The sequence below is a fragment of the Vespa mandarinia genome, chromosome 2 (genome assembly GCF_050613455.1).
Source record: "Vespa mandarinia isolate Hongniang chromosome 2, ASM5061345v1, whole genome shotgun sequence".
Taxonomy (NCBI): domain Eukaryota; kingdom Metazoa; phylum Arthropoda; class Insecta; order Hymenoptera; family Vespidae; genus Vespa; species Vespa mandarinia.
Window position 1 is genome coordinate 13221865 of NC_140811.1, and position 14577 is coordinate 13236441.

The 14577-nt window shown below is 34.1% G+C and overlaps 1 protein-coding gene across 21 annotated transcripts in view; it reads left to right on the forward strand.

Moving 5' to 3' along the window:
- The window catches only part of kek5 (leucine-rich repeat, immunoglobulin-like domain-containing kekkon 5 protein), a 237071-nt gene that overhangs the window by 184136 nt on the left and 38358 nt on the right, over positions 1-14577 (forward strand). For 19 of the 21 annotated variants that reach the window (XM_085664792.1, XM_085664798.1, XM_085664793.1 and 16 more), the window contains one exon: positions 6987-7153. The gene's annotated coding sequence lies outside the window, so the exon portion shown is untranslated. Of the gene's footprint in view, positions 1-2868; positions 3015-6986; positions 7154-14577 lie in introns of those variants that run through there. The other 2 variants (XM_085664808.1, XM_085664810.1) reach the window with 2 other exon arrangements.

Here is a 14577-nt window from a genome sequence, read left to right on the forward strand (position 1 = left end):
GAGAGGGAGAGAGAGAGAGAGAGAGAGAGAGAGAGAGAGTAACAAACGGGAGAGAATAGATGCGTGCATACGTGGCTCTTCTGTGTTGATTAATTCATCCCTCGCCAATATCAGACACTGCCGGTCCAGCAGTGCAGAGGTCCGTACGACAAGCCATTAAATTTAGGAACATTACCTCGATATGTTTTCAAGCGTACATTTACAGTTCTTACTTGATAAAACATATTCTTTTATATCGAAAGTTTTGCATAGTAGAAATATGAAAAATGAAAATCTATATAAGGCTTTCTATATTGAATTTATTTTGCATAAAATCGAATAAAATTTTATATTCGTCTACAGTATTAATTTCTCACCATTTGAATCAATAATTCATATCAGTGTTCATTAACGCAAAAGTCTGATGTATATAAACCAATGTGTGTTATAAAAAGCAGTTTATTATTGTTAAAGTGACAAGGGATATCATAAATTTATCGAAGAGAATCGAAAGAATTTGTATCAACTACCGTGCATGTACTATCGCAAAAGAGAATATGGCTCACGGTAGAATGGCTTTAATTTGGCGACTCTCATTAATTATGCTAAAACAACAGTATCATTTCGCAGTAGAATAATCGTCGAAATCGCGATTAGCTCGGCACTATGTAGACGTGTATATATGTGTGCGTGCGTACGTGCGTGCGTGCGTGCGCACGGGCGTGTATGTGTGTGGTGTACATAGGTACATGGCAAAGCACTAGTGTTAGATTCTCAGTGGCATTTGTTACTTATTATCGTGGGAGGGACAATATCGACAATGTCTATATACATATATGTAACAGTACATTGACTGCAAATACTGAATATTTTTGAATTCCATCGACCATTTTCAATAACTACTGATTAATCGAAATATAAAATTATATTAATAAGATTAAAATAATAAAATGATGGATACTTAAGTACACAAAGATATTCAACTAAATACGAATTTATTAAAAAAGTTTAATGAAAGTAATTTTATATCGTGAATTTTAATGAACAATAATAAACTAATGAGATATTTGTATGTAACATGAATACCTTCTTTAAAAAGCTTTTATGAAAGGAAGCTATAGAAAAAATTATTAAAAATTGTTTTTATTCTTCTATATAAATGTAATTGGTAATATTTCTACATCCATCTGACTGGCAATATTTTATTTCGAAATTGAATAACGACTGGAAAAGAATACAGTTTGATCAGTTTTCTATGCACAGCTACATCGAGTAGAATGGATATAAGCCAACGGCTGGGCGTTGTCTTTAGAATAAGCAGTTCTCTTTCGTTCATGAAAGTACACGGAATACTTTTCGTCTATTCTATTGTTTGAAGATCTATCGGGTTGTCGTGAAAAGTGACAAAGAATATTACTCGGTAAGACTCGGTATTCTCCTCTATTTTAGAGGTATCATTTTAATCAAGATTAAAATACCTATTATTATTCTTGTTTCTCTTTTAAATAAAATATTATCCAATAGTAGCAAAAATTACCTAATTAACAAATAAATCATATTAAAATAACGCAATAATGAAAAAAAGAATATTTACAAAATTCAATTATCTGTTTTATTAATCATACAATTCTCATAGTTTTATTTTCAATTTATTGAATAATATTCTAATACCTCGTTGAAATTGAATTCATTTTATTGATAATTTACAAACATTACAAACATTAATTTAATTAATATTAAAATGGTCTTGAACCGTCTCCTATTTACATTAATTATTAATACATGCATATAACTATATGTAACTATAAATATACTATTACATTTTTATCAGTCGAATAGGCATACTCAAAGGAACGGAAATCAGTCAATAATGGTTCGATCCTTTTGCTCGCGTGCAAACGCTTGTTTCATTTACTTTGACGTACTCACTCAACTCCATCCTCGTTGGTCTATGTCGATTTATGACCTAGCAGGAGTCCCGGTCAGAATTTCATTTCGAGAAGAGAACATTCACCTTTTCCTTTGGGAGTCATCCTACCTCTTTGCACCTCGTTTTTTTTCTCTCTCTCTCTCTCTCTCTCTTTTTCAAACGCATTGATTCGTTACTTTGAACAAAAACTTGAAAAACCTTTCTTTGAATAAATCTTTTGTTTTCATTTTTTCTCCGTTTGGTAATTTTTATTCCGTTATCGTAAAAAAAAAAAAAAATATTTAATCGATGAATAAGAACGGTATACCTTCGTAAAAGAAAGATATAAAATCAAAAATAAGAGACACGTACACGTGAGAATGGATGTTTTATACGCATGAAAGAACATGTTTCCAGCTATCGAATATAGACGAGAGCTAGCATGTTCTATCTATCTATACATCTATCTACACGTTCGCGTCTCGCTCGGTGGCATGTAGAGACAAGAGTTGGAAAAAGTTTCCTCGGGTGAGCCGTGATTCATGGTCGGGCAGCATCACTGCCCTTGTTCCTTGTCGCTCAACAATTTTATAGGCTTATCTGTTACATCCTGATCGTACTCAGAGAGCCGTTTCGAGCCAACTTTTATGTGCAATCGTTTGTGTTCTTTTTTCTTTTATTTTTTATTTTTTTCACACTTATTTAGTCTCTCCACTATCTCGAAACATTTCTTTTCTTTCTTTCTGTTTTCCTCTTTTTTTTTTTTTTTTCTTAGAAATATAAAAATAGTGAAAATTCAAATACCTTTAGAATTTAAAATTACCTATCCGTCACTCATTCATAATAACTTGTCGGTCTCTGTTGAGTAATGCGAAAGATTGTTCCGCGATTTTCTTTTTTAACTCGGTAACGTGAGTAATGCCGTATTATGATAACGTATCGACCGATAACACTCGTTATTCACTTACAGGCGGTTTAAACTCTACCGTGTCGTGTATTTCGTTTTATCCGCTTCAGTGATTGATACATTATCGTTGTGGTTGTGCCTCTTAAAAAAAAAATATAGTGAAATTGAGAAGGTGAAATCGTTGAATTTTTAATTAATAATAAATTCAAGTTAGACTTTGTAAGTAAATATATATATATATATATATATATATATATATATATATATCTACGACGAAAAGAAATTAATATTATTTAATGAAACCGTTCGATCAGAATGAAAGAGTAGAGAAAATATTTCATACTATGTGGATATTACAATGAAATGGATAAGAAAAATGGAGGATCATAGAAAATTTGATTCCATTTTTTTCGTTCTCCTTGCCAATACTACGATCTGACGGAATCGATATTTTCTATCGTAGCTCGCACGAATCTTCTGAGATATGTACGATAACGATATCTAACAGTATGTCTCGACATACTCAATAACGCAAAAGTATTCGAAATTTTTGTGGTGAAATAAATTTTCGCTAATTTTATTATTTATAAACTTTCGAACAAGTTACAAATTTCTACGACAGTATGTAATTATTACGATTGATTTTTTCTATTAATAATTACTCTATTAATTTTCATGGATATATTTAAATCAATATTTTAAATATCATTTCGATCAAATTTAGGTTTATCTCTTGACTACAATGGAATAAAAAGGAAATGCATGTAGACATTTGAATGATCGTGAAAGACTATAATAGTATTTATAACTTAGAATATCGTTTCAATTAATTTCATCTGGTTTAACACAAATATCAATATCTAAATCGTATTTAAAAGGATATTGAAAATGAATTCGCAATGTCTTTGTGACCAATATTACAGAATAGAAAAGATATTCATTTTATTGCTGCGAAATACGAAAGATAAAAGTAAAATGAGTAACGTCCTTCTAGAAATTTCAAAAACAGTACTAAACGTCTTCTGGTTTTATCTTCTGAAAATTAATTGTTTAATCGCATTCTCGATGGTAGTAATGTCAGAACAAACGCGTTTCTTCCGTCAACGAAGAGCCATAATTCGTCTTGCCTTATTTTCCTATCTCAAGAGAGGACGAGATGCACGACGAAAACGTCGTCGGGGATTCCATCCTCTCCGAGCATGTCTACTGGCTGGCTTTTCTTGAAAAAGCAGCTATATCTTGCTGAATCGTCGACCATAATTCTAGAGTATATCTCTTTCTGGGCTTTCAACGAGTAGAATCCTCTCGTAAAATCTCGCCAATCTTCTTTCCTTCTTCTTTTACTTTTCTTGTAAGATCCATTTTTCCTCCTTATTGTATCTCAATGACTATACTGAATAATTGTATAAAGAAGATAACACAGGAATTACAATTACATTTGCAATAGAAACATTTTATATAAGTATGTCCAAGTTCAAATCTCATATGTGTTTAAGTATTGGAAAAGTTATAAACTTAAATTACGAAAGACGATTGATAAAAGCTTATATCCTTCATTCTGAAGTCCATTTTCGTTTCCTTTTATGATCATATCCAAACTATTACTCAGTTCGAGGTTTTCCTTTAAAGAAGGTACATAGCCGAAATCCTAACTATCCGAAGTAATAAAAAGGCGACCGACGAACCCTGTGTAGTGAGGAACCATCTGGAAAGTATTCTCGTGGGATAGGGTGGATTCAAGAGTGCTTTTAAATGGTTAAAAAGGACCACGTGAGAAAGGCTCGTGTCAAGGATGAACGAGAGCAAAATAGTTGGCGGTCGCTTAAGGAAAAGCAATGCGGAAGGAAAGAAAGAAGGAATGAAGGAAGGAAGGAAGGAAGGAAGAAAGGAAGGAAGGAAGGAAGTAAGGAAAGAAGGAAAGAAGAAAGAAGGGTGGTCAATGGGAGAACATATTCGAAGTTTTCGAACAGCTTGGAATTGCCCTCGTCTTCACCCTTTTTCTTTCCATATAGATAAGTACATACCTATGTACATCTATATATCTATATATCAAAGTATATCCTTCGAAATATAAAAGAGAAAGAGAGTGACGTGTGAGTTGGACCATACTCGGATAGAAGGGTTATTCCTTAGAGAGTAATGTGCCGTTATCATCGTCGTCGTCGTTGTCGTTGTCGTCGTCGTTGTCGTTGTCGTTGTCGTTGTCGTTGTCGTTGTCGTTGTCGTCGTCGTCAGGGTTGGCACGATGGCCGAGGAAACAGGCCTATTGTAATCGGAGTAGCGCGATCTTTCTCGGGTCGAAAAGCACGCTTTGCCAACGGCAAGGGGTGCCAAGACAATGACGGAAAGAGCAAGACGTCTGGTCGATGCTAGACGGAGGGATACCGTGCGTCGAGGAATGTCGGTTGCTGTTGAAGGGGTGTTGGATCTGTATTGCCTTGTCGTATGAACCGAAGCGTTGTGATACGATATACTATCCTTGTAGAAGGGCTATTCTAACCCTGAATGCAGCATTGTCGATCCTGTCTGTTTGTACGAAGGTTGTAAATCGTAAGAAAGTAGTTCTCTGAAGATCGACGAAGTAGAATGATTCTTTCACGGCGTTCATAGCTAAGCGATTTCGTTTTATCGTTGACACGTTGAAAAAAGATAAAAAAAAAATATAGAGCAATGCATACCTACTTTAACGATGTAGATATCTGCTAAATAATATTCAGAAAGGCGCAAAGAATTTGATTTACGAGTAAAGGGAGAAATGTAAAGAAAAGGAATGGAAACCGTACTGGTAAATATTCAAATTTCATTCCATCCATGGTTCGCACGATCTTTCTTTGGTGTGATAAACGTCGTGCTTTGTGGAAAGAAAAGAAGAAAAGTTTCTTTAGACGAAAGAAAGACGAAAAAAGTTAAAAATTATCAATTTTCCTCGTTCTCTTACCAGCAAGAATGTAATTAAAAATAAAACTCACATACTTCAAACTTGTTCGAGAATTTCTCACAAAGCTCGCAACATAAAAGTTATATAATTTTGTCAGATAATAAAATAAATTAATGATATGAAAATGAAACTTCGTATGTGTAATCATAAAAATTGTATATATTAAATTCTGTTTATTACAAAGTTTATTATCATTCCAGTTTATGGATATCTCTTGGCAAAGAAATTTCCTGTAGAATTATCAATATTTTTACGTTTCTTTTTCTTTAAGCAATAAAAAAAGAAAAATAGCATTTTATTACTAAAAGTTGAATACAAATCAATTAAAAAGTACATAGCGTTTCGTTAGAATTTCGAACATTTCGACTTTATAACGCGTCACACCTTTCTCTCGTCTCCTTTTTTCTTTTTTTTTTTTCTTTTTTTTTTTCATTCGACGCGCCACGATTCGTGAACAAATTGAAATAGTAGCAAAACGAGAGAACCGCCACCCTTTCCGTTCATCCTTCGCTAAACGTACGTCGCACGTGCTATGCGCACTTCAACATCACGAAACGCGAAATTCGAATCCGTTCGTGTTCAGCAGCCCGAAACCTCATCTAACCAAACCTGTTTTCTGATTCTTCTTCTAACGAACGACTACGCGATATCATTACTCTTTCTCTCATTTAAGAGAAGTTACAAACGAATTCATTATTTCCAATGGTATTAGACGTTAGATCAAGTTGATATATTTACGACTTTATTTAATACCTATGTTTTTTTAGACAACTCTATCATCGTAATAAATAGTTCATTGAAAATTGTGAATAAAAAAATAAAGTAGTAGGAATTGATTGGATGATATATTTTTTCCTATCATTAATCAATTCTTTCGAAATTTTTGCTACATTTAAACATGTTTTATAAAACTTAAGTCATTCGAGTCAAGTGTAATTTAATAATTCAATATTGATCACCGAATTTATCAGAAACATTATCATACCGAATCGATATAAGGGAAAACGTACGTTGAGGTATCGATGTAAGGGAAAACGTGAGGAAGAGAAAGGTGGAGAGAAATAGAGAGAAAGAGAGAGAGAGAGGGACAGAGGGAGAGAAATAGAGAGAGAAAGGTAGATAGATGAGGAGACTGGTATGGGTTTTAATAAGCTTCTTTAGACGAAGGAAGAGAGGTTGGATCCCAGGACGTTTATTGGCCCATAAAGCCGTCGGATACGCGGTTCTGTAACGATCTATTTTCCCTGTTCCAGTGATGCTTCTACCCGCCCACGTAAAGACATCGACAACATTTACGACGAAGGTTTGGAACCTTGGACGGCTGGTATCAAGAGCGACACATTGATGCACCGACTATCGATTCGTGGCAGCACCAACGGTGAGGAGACAGCGACCCGCTGGCAAGGAAATTTCGATAGACGTGAGTAAACCCACCCCGATGCATTTATGCTATCCATACAAGGTGTCTCGATAATACTCATGTTCTTTCAAAGTATTATCTTCAAAAGTTAAACGAGTATATAGACTCAGATAAGACTCTTATTTCATGGATCTCTTGGTGAAAGCTGCAATTATTTTTTAAAATTACATATCGATCTTATTTCAATATATACGTCAAGTTCGATTAAATTTTTCAAAATCATTATTATGCTTCTTATGATCCGTTAATATGTTACTTAACGTTAATTATTGGATATTTTGTGAGAACTTTCCAACTAAGTTCATCAAGATATACTAGGATATAAACTTTTTAAAACTTTGTCGAGAAAGTTCAACATCGAGACACCGTGTATATTCATCGATATCCACCCTATATGAAAGTTGCGAATATGTAACCTCAAGTGAGTCACGTATCATCCATATGTCGACGATCGTCTAGGAAGGTTGTCGTTCCCTCTCGTCGATTCACCTCGTTTTCTTATTTCCAGCGTGATACTCGTCTATGAAAGCTAATTTTCTTGGACCACGTATTAGTTTTGCCAAAGTACACATGATCTTTCTCGTGGAAACAATAGAAAAAAAAAGAAAAATGAAGGCATGATAAAATCAACCACCTTACGTGTTAGATTATATATCTAGGAGCTTTGCGGTTGCAACACTTTTGTATACTTAATATTTTTATATCGGTGAATAGGACATAAAGTCTAGCTATTGGAATAATATAGAGAATGGATGGTAAAAATCGTGTAGATTAAAAATAAAGAGAGAAAAAGAAAAAGAGAAAAAGAGAGAGAGAAAGAGAAAGGATCGAACTAATCATAAAGAGAAAAAATCCTTTTTCTCGCACGATATCATGCAGCTGACGAGCTGCACCAAGAGCTGTTAATGCAATTGCACGAAAAATAACAGCACCTATCCGATATAGGTATCAAAAGAATAGTATGTTCGATAGAAGGGAAAACGTGGGAAAGGGTAATCGAGCAAACAAAGAAAACTACAGCAACTGAAAGGGGAAAAAATGTAATGGAAAAAAGAGAAGAAAATAAAGTAGTAAGCAAGAGAGAGAGAGAGAGAGAGAGAGAGAGAGAGAGAGAGAGAGAGAGAGAAATGAATGGAATAAACGAAGCTATAAGGTGTTCTCTTATGAGGTCAATGGTGTACTATGCTGCTATCTATGATACCTACATACTCGGGTATGTTGCAGTAAGAGCCGAAATTATTGGCCAAGGTGGTACACCGCAGTGTATTTCTATTCTCTCTCTCTCTCTCTCTTTCTCTCTCTATCTCCCTTTCTCTTAACAACCATGAAGAGTAAAATTCAACACGGTGCACTGTTAAAGCGTTGTTCTTGTTGAAAATTATTTTTACGTTCCCATCAATTTTGGATTACTTTCGCGTCTATGATAATTTTCTTGGGTTGAATATCGTTGATAACATCTACTGTATATAGATAACCGTACTTCTTCGTTTAAGAATATTTCTTCGTTCTACATTAATTTTAATTTACATCTTATTAAATGACCTCCATCAGTGAGGGCATAATTGTACGTTAAGGTGACTTGTAAGAAAGCTCAATACGATCTTACGTTCACCTTGAATCAAGTTTATAATTTAGTTCTATGAGTAACCCATGGGAACGTTGTCACGTGAAAAGTTTTAATTAATAATGCGGGAAGTTAATGATTCAATTAGTTGAAATAGCGACGCAATATGCCATTTTAATATTATTTGTCCGCTTGGATTTCACGGCGAGAAAACGAGAATGAAATAGATATTTCCTATCGTCCGTCCCGATTATATCGTAATAATAATAATATACATACATAAATATTCAATTCATACGTCAGTTATAACGAATAGACGAGGAAAAATTTAGAAGTTATGCAAATCGAAAATGAATACGTACGATCCAATGTTCAGTGATATCTTCGTTATGCCGAAGAATGTAATGAAATTTTACAATCACTTGATAGTGTATTGTAATTCTCGACGTTTGCTTTTCCAAATATTTACCATGAAAAAATATTTTGATTCGTGACAAATATTTGATATCCAGTTTACTCTATGTCTACTTGATCCTTTGAAACTTGGATAAATAAAAGCACGCTTTTATTTATTTAAGATCTATCGATAACAAAGCTTATTTCTTATTACGTATGATTAATGATCTTTGAATGTGGTTCTTCAAAGAGAAATCGTATATCCTTTCTCAACTGTTTCGTAACCTACGCTATTTTTCTTCTATTATGAAACGAATCGTTCGCTGGTAAACAACTTGGACTATCACCAGATAATAAAAGATAAACATTGAAATAAATTCAAGGTTTTGCCGAGTGATAAGCAGACGATAGAAAAGAAAAAAAAAATCTCTTCGTTCATAGTTAAACGACGTGGGCGTCATATGCGTATGTCACGCGTGCTTAGCGAAGTGGATTTGTAACTGAAACCGGTGCGCAAATACGCGGTCGGAAGGAAGAGCCAAACGCGCGTGCCGCATGCCGCTTACATTTCGTGACAAGAGAGAGCTAGAAAGCACGGCACACGTGCACGCCGTATTTGTTTTGTCATTACGGCGATTATTACCCCACCTACGTGTTGTCAGCATACATACATGCGCGCGCGCGGACACACATACGATTTAAACGAATCATTAGCGAATTTTAAAAGTACGCAAACGTGAACGTTTGCATGTCCGCTTCGGATTTATACGCGAAAGTGATTCAATGTCGTTCTCTGCTCTTTTTCCCCTGTTTTCTTTTTTAGTTTCATAAAATACTAACACGGTTTGTATGCTACGTGAAAATCAGGTCAACTTTACATCGCGTTCGCGATAAATGTGTGTTCATTAGTCATTCGAAATTCTATCAGACTTTCCGCCGACGATATTTGATCCGCTCTGGATTTGAACGAGAGACATTTTATACATTTTTTAAGAATTCGTTCGATCAAAAAGAAAATGTATCGACGGCATATTAAAAAGATAGTTTCTAACGTGATATGGGTCCATTTTCATATTACCGAAAAGACATTTTATTACTAACAATAACTATGCCTATGCGAATAAACCAGGCTGTTCCTTTGCATCAATTATTGACACGAGATAGCTAGTCATATGTCTGTAACGTGTTAAATTCGAACCTCGCGACGTCTTATTTCGCTTCAAAGTGATCTACGATAGATCCTTTTCGTATCAGTTTATACTCTAAAGGTGACTTGGTTCTCAAGATACAGGCTCTTCTTACTACGATCGTTACCTTCTTTATGATCAGTTTATAGATTTTGAACTTGTAGCAGTATGTCGAGTCCTCTTTCATTTTTTAAGATTTCACAGAGAACGATGGAACCAGTCGCTATCTAATTCGAAATGAGAAAAAAAAAAGAAGAATAAAAAGAATAAGAAGAAATAGAAGAAGGATGAATTGGCTGTGGGAAGAAACAGAAATGAAAGAACCGTGTAATTTATCAAAGACGAGGAGGAAGAAGTCGGTCGAACTCGAGAGTCTTCCCTTCCTTCCTTCCAAAAATTTTCACCTCTTTCAACAATGCCATTTCTCTGGGCGTTTTCCCAAGCTAAATTGAATCGCGAGAAGACGCGCGCGGCAAGCGTTGCTCCTTACAAAGGGTTCGTGTAATTCCTCCCGGACAACGTCTGCGAGCTTTCTCGACTTGAAGTAATATGGCGAAGTTCAAATTGGAATATCCAGGATCGTTTAATTGGTACGTGAGCTACCGTGTTTGCGAACTTCCTCTTTACTTACGATACCTATTTCCTATAATTTTACTCGTAATCTTCACCATTATAATATAAAAGTTCAATAGATTTTTACCATTCCTTTTGAATTATGATACAAGAGTAAGAAAGAATAAGAAAAGAATCCGATTGTTTTAACTATGTTCACCACCGATCACTTCTATAACAACGAGACTTCTTTCCTTTTTTACAATGTCCTTTCTACCACCCGGCACACCGGCCAAGCTTCGATACTTTATCATAATAATAGCTCGAGATACTGCTGAAAAATCTGGTGCATTATTCATTTTAACCCCGTTAACCGTAGTAGCACGCTGACTGTAGCACGTATATTTCAGACAGGAATAAACAGTCACCTCGCAATATATCCGACTTTACAACTGACAATGTCAATAACGTCCCGGCCTTTATAGTACTTCCTGCTTCCCCCCTCCTTCCCTTTCTCTTTTACCCTCCCTCTTTTTATCTCTCTTTCTCTCTCTCTCTTATTCTCTCTCTCTCATTCTCTCTCTCTCTCTCTCTCATTCTCTCTCTCTCTCTTATTCTCTCTCTCTCATTCTCTCTCTTTCTCTCTCTCTCTCTCTCTTTCTCTTTCTCTCTCTCTGTTTCTTTCCGTGCAATAATGCAAACTGGACATGTATAAATTTTGGTAGAGTTCGGCGACCAGCATAAATATCATTGAAGAGAGTGTTTCTCCTTTCAAAGATAACGATCGTGCTTTATATAACGAAACATGAAAACAAATAAAATGATCATGAATTTGTAATCGTGGAAGGATGATTTCAATTTTAAAGAATCTACTATTTATTCAATTATTTATTTTCTATTATTATTAAAACCTTTTGCATCAATTATTGTAAAATAACTTTTAATTCTGTAATATTTTATTATGCAATTATCATTTTAAAATTATTCGTTCAATTGTCCTGCTATAATCGGATTGGATTACTATCTATGTATGGTTTATAATTATGAATTTAGAGCATGAACTTAGTCTCGTAACCGCTTATACTCGTATCGATTGCATTCGCCAATGCGCATTGTCGAAAAGTGCCTCGTCATAAACGTAATCAAGCAGAAATGTTACGCGATTATACTGATATAGTTCACGATATTACCACCGATTAAGCGGATATAATAGCTCTCCGATAGAAGATTTATGCTTCGCCGATGTCGCCCATTATCGAATATTAATTCCAATGCACCTAAGTATTTATTGGAGCCTACGAATTTCTAAACCGCTTGTATTATAATTGTATTTAAATGAAATGAAAACTATTTCTTCTTGAAAAAAAAAAAAAAAAAAAAAAAGATAGAAAACAGAAAAAAAAGGAAGAGAACTTGAGATATATAATAATAAAAATAAATTTAAATACTTCTCTCGATATCATCATTTACTTGTAAATTATATTTTAATAAGCTTATGATTAATAAAACACGTAAAATACGATGCAGAGGAGATACTTTATCTCGATAAGTTCTTCGCTTTTAAAAAAAAAAAAAATAAATAAAATAAAGTCAATTTTAAAATCATCCTGACTGATAATTTCTCGAAGTCAATCGAATCGCTCAATCAATCAATCAATCAACAGAGATAGAGGGAGCGAACTATTATAGTGGAACGTAATAGGTTGTTTTTTTCGGGCCTTTTAGAAGCGCAAGATCCGTGGATCTATCTCAATTAGTTCGCGTTATTACAGTTGAACAAGGTTCGGCTCGCATTACCAGTTATGCTTACCAACCGGAAATGACGGCTCGGGCTAAGTTAGTTTCCGCGGCCGGTTACCGGTACTGACGCAGGAAGAAGGGGCTAAGGGGATTGCAAGAAGAGGGAACAAGCGAGAAGACGATGAGAATTGGAGAGAGGAAGAGACTAGAGTTAGAGGTCGGAACGCGTTCAACTATAGGGAAATAGCAAGATAACTGGTGAACGGCTGAAATTTCGGTTTTGGAGAACGTCCATAATCTTGCCTCTGCTTCATGACCTGACAATAATAATTCAAGCAAATGTTCTTAACCATACTAATGTTACAAACTCGCTTTCTAGCCTCGTGGGTGTAATACGAGTTTTACCTATTCTAACAGGTTAGTATTGTCTCTTAATTTGCAATGATGTTTGTTAATTTGAAATTTAATTAATTAATGCAATATTTAGTTAATAAATGTAATTGTAAGTTGTTATTCGTCACAACCTACTCCTTTATTCAAGGATTAAATAATACCAATTTTATAGGATATTTATTACATATATATGTATATATATATATATATACATATATTTAATTACTCAAAAATTGTAGAGAAAAAATAAATAATTTAAAATGAATTTGACCTATAGTGAATGGTTTATAAATTTTTCATCATTATTCATAACCAAGTTTCACATTAAAAATGATTGTATATTTAACACAACCGAAAAATTATGTATGTAGATCGAATAAATAAGCAGAAGCATACTATGATATACTTATAGATAATGCAAAAAGCTGTAGCTTTATAATTATAATGTTTTGTTTACGCTGAAAATTGTTTCTTCTAAAAGGATATTTTATGATTAATTCCTTTTATTTGAATATCTTAAATGTAGATCTCTTTAAATGTACTTTCATATATTAAAATGTATGTATTAGTTGTTATATAATATATATTTTAAAATTTCATAAGAACAGGATAATTTTCAATAATCGAAATTCCTATTGCGGTTAGATGCATAGACATTCGTGATCCCATCAATTATTAGTCTGACGCATAATTTACGTCATCAGATCACTTTGACTCTAAGCCTGGTTACCATGATTTTCAATTTCAATAAATGTACACCTTTAGAATATTAATGTCGATAACATTAAAACACACCGATATCAATTATTTTATTCCAAATATAATATAAAAAAAGAAAACATCATCTATTCTTCTATTTCGATTTAATAAACCATATATGTACTCTTGTTCGTTTAATTTAATCTTTGGCGAAGGATATTACACTTTCATTATAAAAAAGTACAAACTGGAAATTACGAACTTTGATCCTTTAATTAATCACAATAGGTAATAATTTTGTACGGTCTTTCCATAACCGCAGGCGCCATTTATTTTACTTCGTTTGAGGGTTTGTTTATTGTTCTGGGAAACCGTAACATTAAAACGAGTCATTCGTTTGTTCGTGCTTATCCACACTTACATATTACACAAATGAATATATATATATATATATATATATATATATATATATATATATATATATACATAGGTATAACCAGATAGGACAGAAATGAACGTTTTACTAGTAAATCATTGGTTGGTCGTAACTATCGGCTCTGTTCAGCTCTCTCCTTCTCTCCTCTCTCTCTCTCTCCTCTATCTCTCTCTCTCTCCTCTCTCTATCTCTCTCTCTTTCTCTTCCCCTCTACGTTCACATGTGCGTGAGAATGAATTATATTATCCGGTAGATCACCATTAGCAAGCCGCACGTACTGAGCCTCCAACGATATTACGGATGGAAAATGATGTCCCTTCGAATCGACTAGCACCGCAATAGTACCAGTGTGAACAGGGATATTGACGCATTTTCTCTTCTAATCTATGATCACCGAAATGTCTTTCCAGCTTGTCTTATGATATGAAATTGCTACTGAATTGCTATTGTCTCTCAT